At 35.2% G+C, this 7,956-nt stretch overlaps 1 pseudogene; it reads right to left on the bottom strand.

The window, feature by feature from the left end:
* Positions 1-5,918: 5,918 nt before the first annotated feature.
* Positions 5,919-7,655, bottom strand: LOC149169530 (endoglucanase 6 pseudogene; annotated as a pseudogene).
* Positions 7,656-7,956: the final 301 nt, after the last annotated feature.

Genomic DNA, 7,956 nt, shown 5'->3' with positions numbered 1-7,956 from the left:
TTTCAAACACAACCAAAAATATGTAAGACCCTTACTTTTTAAAATTCTACTAAAATCTAATGTGAAAATAAAATATGGTATTTATTACTTTTCACAACAATCATGTTTTCAAACACAACCAAAAATATGTAAGACCCTTGCTTTTTTAAATTCAACTAAAATCTAATGTGAAAATGAAATATTGCATTTATTGTTATTCACAAGGGGGGAGCGAAGATCAATCATGTTTTCAAAACAACCAAAAATATGTAAGACCCGTTTTGAAAATCAACTAAAATCTAATGTGAAAATAAAATATTGTATTTATTGTTTTTCACAAGGCTGGAGCGAAAACGCAATCATGTTTTCAAACACAACCAAAAATATGTAAGATCCTTACTTTTTTAAATTCAACTAAAATTTAATGTCAAAATAAAATATTGTATTTATTGTTTTTCATAAGGTGGGAGAGAAAAAATGCAATCATGTTTTCCAACACAACCAAAAATATGTAAGACCCTTACTTTTTTAAATTCAACTAAAATTTAATGTGAAAATAAAATATTGTATTTATTGTTTTTCGCAAGTGGGAGAAAAAATGCAATCATGTTTTCAAACACAAACAGAAAATATGTAAGACCGTTACTTTTTAAAATTCAACTAAAATCTAATATGAAAATAAAATATTGTATTTATTGTTTTTCACAAGGTGAGAGAGCCAAAATGCAATCATGTTTTCAAACACAACCAAAAATATGTAAGACCCTTACTTTTTTAAATTCAACTAAAATCTCATGTGAAAATAAAATATTATATTTATTATTTTTCACAACGCTGAAGCTAAAATGCAATCAAGTTTTGAAACACAACCAAAAAAGTGTGAGACTCTTGGCTTTTTAAATTCAACTAAAATCTAGTGTGAAAATAAAATATTGTATTTATTGTTTTTCACAAGGCGGAGCAAAAATGAGAGAGATTGCAGAGAGTTGCAAATTGGAGTTTCACCAGCTGCAGACCCAATATATTGCCTCACCATCGGATCTTCAACCCAATATCAAGCCTCACCATCATAGCTTCAGTCCATTGACTATGCCAAGTTATGTTCAATTTTTAACTTCAATGCATTTCCACCCCCACATTCAGTCTTCCATAGAGGCGGCTACATCAGCTCTGCAATTCCATGAGTCTGTGGCAGAATCTATTTGGGGTGAGCATAAACACTTCGGTCCTAACACTTATTCTCCAATATTCAGTCACGCCTTGATTTTCAGCTGTAAATTCTGACAATAAACGTGTTATAATTTTTCTATTGATTGCAGGTAAATCAACAATGTTCTCCTGAGAATGAAAAGGCTTGAAATTATCAGGTGAATTATTCAGGTTTATCTCATTCGTTCCAATCTTGTTCATTTAACAATCCATTGCAATCGGTCTATTAGGATTAATATAACTTTCAACATTGAAACTGAAACTTATTCTATATTAGGATTATTCCATTTTGTTTTATATGCTTTGTATTTCTTAGTAATATTTGTAATATGCATAATTTTTGGCAACATAATGTTTTGTTTGTTCCATATTTATGAATCTTTAAAACTTGTTTGAAAATCCTAAACCTTTCTGAATCTCCCCTATCCATAACGTTTTCAAGCTTGGAAACGACGGCTACAACTTTTGGAAGAGCTACCTTGGCCAAATTTGGGAGGATGAACATTCTATTACATGAATCTTTTTATGACCTGTTCCATGACGTTTATAACCAAAATATGAATAACATATCTATTCTGGTAGCGCATAAACTTAAGGAATTTTGGGGTTTCTAAGTGAACCCATGCACACACCTATGATCTTATAGTGGATTTTATCTAGTCACTCTACTTCTGCCTTTGGTCTTTCATTCTCTTCTCTTCTTGCATTTTGTATAGGATATAAGAACTTATTATCGAGTAAGTGGATTGTATTTGATCAAAATTGCGGTGTACATCTATATCACAGGGTCTAGCTTCACAAACACAAGGCAATGCATTTTTGTCATTGTCTAATGATATTTGAATGCATGATATGCCTACCCTCTTTACAATACCAATTGTTGTATTCTGATCGAGGTTCTGTGGATCCTCTAGAAACAGTGAGTATGACCCAATATGCGCTTGTTAGTACAGTAGTAGACTGGTCACTCGTAGTCTTATTGTAAATTCAGGCTCTTTAGGATACACAACAAATGCACTTCTCCCTATACACTTGTTACAGAGAGAAAAAATTCTTTCATTGTTGATCTTTACGACATTTTTTCTACTCTTGTAAAGTTTACCTTTAAGCTGGTAGAGACAAGCCAGATGAGTCGATCATATTTAGATAAATGCCTGGATTTTTCACAAAAAATTGTATTTGTACAGTATTTATACCTGGAAATTCTCACCGTGACAAAGGCTCTCTATTACCGACAAATTGCGTTAGGTTCCACTTGATTTTTTCAATAGTGGTTCGGGAAGCGGAAGCAATTGCTGTCATGAGTAGTAAAGGTGCCATTCATAAAGTATAATGAGAAGAAGAAAAGAAAAAAGAATGCAGTATTTACCTGCAACTTAGTCTCCGAAGGCAATAAATGCAGTCCCGTCACCCCATCAAGATGGTTCCATCTTCGACAGAGAAGATTTAGCGCCTCATCAAGAATCATTCCGTCCAATTTCCGGATCACTGTCCAATTTCAGAATCACTGTCAGCACCACCAATTTCATTATGTCCAATTTACGGATCACTGTCCAATTTTTGTATCATTCCATCCTTTAGTTGATTCTTTTCCGTCAGTCCATCCAATTTCCGGATCACATTCAGCACCACTAAGATTTTTTCTAGGATCTTCAAGACCTTCAATTTCATAAAAAAAATTCGCCACATGTCCCTTCACTTTATGTGCAAAACCAAGTTTTTGAGTTACTGCTCTCTTGGATGTAGTAAGTGTAGCAATAGTTCGATCAAATTCCTTTGATTTATGCGGATTGAGATACACTTTTAAGAGTGTGAGATATTTTGAGAGCTGCTCTCTGGTCTGGATGACGTAGTTGAGTAGTCACTGAACTACTTGCCATCATACCATTCATGACTGAGGTGGAAGCAAGATAGATACAATCACAATAACCAAGAGAAAGCTCTGGCTCATGAAGTTGTGCTTTGAGATATTATGAACGCAGTTCAGTGCTCCCCAGAGATATAAGCATTGTATGTTCTTCTCACATGATAAAACGCAAACGGAGAAAACACTTGAACTAATATCCACCATTATTTTCGCAAGAAGACAACCAAAACCAGATAAATAGAGAGAGTACCTTACGGGCATAAAGTGTCAATGCAAGTTCACGTTGTTTCGTTTTCCCTAACCAGAAGGCACACTCTTCCTAAAGAGCATGTATAGGAAGGCATTTTAACAAACGTCAGGATTGTAACCAAAGTATATTCCAGTGCAATAAAAGTCTCTTCCTAACAATGGGATATTGTCTTTCGTCCTATTTCTGTTGAGCTCTCATCTCTGTATATTCGTCCAAAACTTTTGCAAGATAAATTTGCTCATAAATGATCCATCAAGCATATATGTTTAACTCATAATGGAAATGAACCCAGTGCAGGATAGAAATTCAGATGCAGACAGTTTTAGAATGCTAGACTCTTCGTGACAGGTTTATAGTTCATGTATTTTCAAGAACAGTGAAATCAGGGAAGGATCAATTCTTCCCCCGTTCATCTTGAAGGCTTTGAATGTACTACAAGTGGATGTTAAAAATATTTATATTTCATGTGTGGACTCTCCGGAGTATGTTGTTTGAGATGTGAATTAAGTTTTCAAGTAATGGGTGGGTCCCTAAATGAGAACAACTCAACTGGTCTTTCCGGACATCTTTCAACCTTGTAAGTAGATTGATTCTCCTTGACCCACACAAACACGCTAGATCTATTTCATCATTTTATCCTTTATAAGAATTCTTATTTTCTTTTCCTAAATGTGAGACATTGATAACCACATCCGAAATAAATGCCGAGAATAACTGCATGTTTTCAAATCCTGATGAGGACAAGATGTAGGTTGACAAGGGTTGTAGTGTGTCTCAGTTTCCTCTTTACTGATAGTGAAATAAACACTACAATGTACTAATTTAATCTGATTTGTCAAGGGAAAATTCCATGTAAGTGTTTCTTTGTATGGTTCATGTCCATGGTTTATGGACAATTTTGTTCATAATATCAGTGGTGACTACAAAAACCATTTTTTTCATAATATCAATGGTGACTACATAAGCTTTATTGTCTCAGATGCCTCTTTACCTATACTGAAACAAATTATACAATGTATTAATTTAATTTGATTCCTCAAAGCACCAATTTAGTGACTATGTTGTTTCTTCATGGTTCTTTTTCCAAAAATACAACGAGAATACACTCTCTATTATTCAGAATTATTTTATGTTTCAATGATCAACATGATTTTATAATTTGCAGTTCACTATTTGGCCAATCACTTGAAGTTGGTACACATGTTTTTGACACTTGTGTTCTCACTGTCACTAGGGAAGCCTGTAACTCGCCATGCCAGTGACAATTTTACTCCGTTCCTTAAAACTCCCCACGGTCCAAACTGTACATGTATGTAACACTCATTCACCTTCTATTTGCATAATGTCATGTTCATCATTTCCATTCATAGACATTCACATTTTCTAAACATTGTAGTGTGGTATACCTCTTATATGTCTTCCAATTGCTGACACTATTTGGATTCAACCTTTTTCCTTTATTGTACCAGAAAATGGCAGAGACAAGGAGGGTTACATATGATGGTTATGTATATATGGGTGGCATCTTTTGCATCTTTGAATGAATTTATGAATTAATTAATTCAATGAGGTTAATCTAGCAAATTCATACTTATTTGTCTTCTTCATTATCAATGACGTTAGAGGAAAACTTGTTAGCTTTCCTTGGGTTGGTGCTCTTCACCTTTAGTTGTGATTGCATATTCAATAATGTTTGTGCAAGAACATATTGAATGGTGAAATTGAGTACTACAAACATGAGCTTTCCAATGATCATAGCTCCCATAGAATTTGTTTTTAAATCAGAAAATAAGTCACCAAAGGTTTCCACGTAGGCCCATGCTCCATGATATGGATCATCAATTTGAATTGCACATATATATGTTCTCCTTCAGGATGGATTTCACTTGCACTTGACCTTCTCGACCACATCACATTAAAGTGATCCTTGTTAGAGTTGGTTGTGCTCTTTATTTCCTTCAAAGACTTGATAATGACTTGTTTAACCAAAAGCAATTTCATAGTAATGATAACCAAGCTAGAACGAAGATCATGCTCCTTTAATTCACACTATATTTTTCTTATTTTCCCGAAGATTGATTGTGGCTCAGTTCACATCTTTCCATCCACCATTCCACAACCTTTGACTAAATGGCTCAGGAGGCACCTTATCCTCATAATAGTGTTCTACCTCGCTCAACCAAAAATATATTCTCCCAAACCCTTAAAGTAGTCTGGAAAATTTAATACTTATTCCGCTAATGGAAAAGTTCAAGGATGTAAGAAATTAGTTTTAAATGGAATTTCACCGTCACCAAAAGTTTTGAAGCAGAACACAACAAATTTTTTTGTCCTTCATATGCAACAAAAATAACCATGGAAAATAAACAAAATTAATGCATTACCTTAAACAAGGATTGGATTCCACTGAATTATGCCTGACTTCATCACATATCTTGTGTAACTGTAAAAAGAACTGTAGTCTTGGAGAATCCTTTACACACCTCATGGACATGTGGACCCAATATTTAGGAAGTTTTCTCAAATTTACAACATTATATTTGGCAACAGTGGATTGAGCTTCTATGCATGGGAAATGTAACAAGATGATAATAGAAAGGTTGAGAAACTTATTTAATAAGCATATTTTACTAGCTTGTAACATACACGTATTAAATAAGAAGAGCCCCTTGTTTTAGACAAGCCCCAAATAGGGCCATACAATATTTGAATTGAGAGCTTGATGTTATTCATTATTTCCTTGGACTTGTTTGTTATCAATGTAGAATATATGTAGTAAGTTCGACCTCGAGAAATGCCAAGATGAGGTCACTGATTGTGATACAAAAAATGGAGAGTAATCTTTAGGTGCAAGTGGAGGAGGGGCTTGGAATGGAGCAGAAGATGGTTTGGTTTTGATTACACATGTAGGAACAATAACTGGAAGACGTCGGTTTAGGCTGCCACCAGCATGAAGCCTGGTCACGACACTCACAATAGGGCCATTGTCTCTCTCATCTACAAAATTGTCATTATGATCAGGCCCTCCAACAAGAGCACCATGTAAAACATTGGGATTGCTTCCCTTGTTTCTAAACCGAGTGGCATATCCCCCTCTGCAGGGCATGAAGGATGGGCTTACTTTGTAAGATATGATAGATGAATATTTATGATGTACTGGATGAGGTTAGTTGCTATCATAGCCAACTATGTAACGTGTGGCTCTTGGATTGTATCTAAGGATGTAATCAATATGAGATTGAGCAAAGGATAGAATCTTTGAGGGCTACAAAACTTCACCCGATCATTGAAGATTCTTGTGAGCAACAGTGAGGTAATCAGATTAAACTAGGAGGAGAGAAAATTGATGTTTTTCCATTTCTGCTAAAATGGGAGGCCACCTAGAGTTTTTTGAACAATCCTATTTCCTTTCTGCAAGCACGTACACATGAAAAACTCTTCTTTTTCCTGATATTTCTGTAGAACAACATTACTCTGCCCACCTTCGCCTTGCATGAGGGACTTTGAGTCCTGGAACTAAACTCCCACATGAATTTAGTCTTTTGCCATTTGTTCCACCTATAGAAGCGACATTGTCAATCACATAGTTCATGTAACAGTACGACAGATCACCACTAGCCTCATGAATCCATGTTGCTGCCCAAAGAAACCCATCCATATATCCACTCTTAGATGTATAATACTTTTGTGCAACAGTAATGCTATTTTCATATTTTCTTTTGTACTTGTCAGAAAATATGAAAAGCTACTTTGAATGGTTGAGAATCTCATTGGAGTAGGCATGATAAAAGTACCTGAAAACAATTGAAGCATAAGCCATTATAACTGTTATTTCTCCTGCAAGATCTACGCTAGGATTTTTTGCATCAATTCTATATTCCTAGCAAGGTTTGGTCATGTCTTCTAGCCTTTGCCAACAATAATGGTAAGAGTTGCCATCACCCACCTCTCCATACAGTACATTGGCCTTTTTATGTGCCTTGAGAAAATAATCGGTCTTCCATCGCATAGCCTCCACCAAATGACCCAACTCACAGCTACTAGTCAATCGCTTGCCATATTCAATAACACTCAATGAGAGCATGGTGACTATGAATTCCATTAGGAGGTCAAATTTAACATTATCACATGTGTCGTATTATCCCCTCCTACTAGATCCTCCCCATTGGTCGATCCATCATGTAGACCAGAATCATCCCTCCATGTGGCTCTCTAATTGCTAGGAAGCTTTCCATATCTCTAAGCCTCATAAAACATGATACTCTTGCTCAATGTTGCACCATAGTCATGACCGATTGTTGCAACTCTAATGCAGAGCGTCAAACTCAAAATATACAGATATGAAGCCATGCAAAAATTCAATTGAAATAAACTAGATGGATCCACTTCATATAAGGCCCCTTTGTGAGAACCCAAAAGTTATTTTTTTATGATATGATAACATGAAATGGACAAGGAGGAGACAATCACTAAAAGAATAATGCAACAAGCTAAGTGAAAGTTGGGAATCAATCTAATTGTGAACAAAATATAGATATATAAAGCAAAAAGGTCTTGTCTCAAATCAAGCATATGAGAATTCGTTCTCAAAACTAATATCTTGGAGGACTAATACAGTTCACTGCAACAAAAAGAAACCCCAAATGACTAG

Source organism: Pinus tabuliformis, chromosome 4_2 (genome assembly GCF_031772625.1).
Source record: "Pinus tabuliformis cultivar Carrire ecotype Pingquan chromosome 4_2, CPIR1, whole genome shotgun sequence".
Taxonomy (NCBI): domain Eukaryota; kingdom Viridiplantae; phylum Streptophyta; class Pinopsida; order Pinales; family Pinaceae; genus Pinus; species Pinus tabuliformis.
This window is presented reverse-complemented; position numbering and strand designations above follow the sequence as displayed.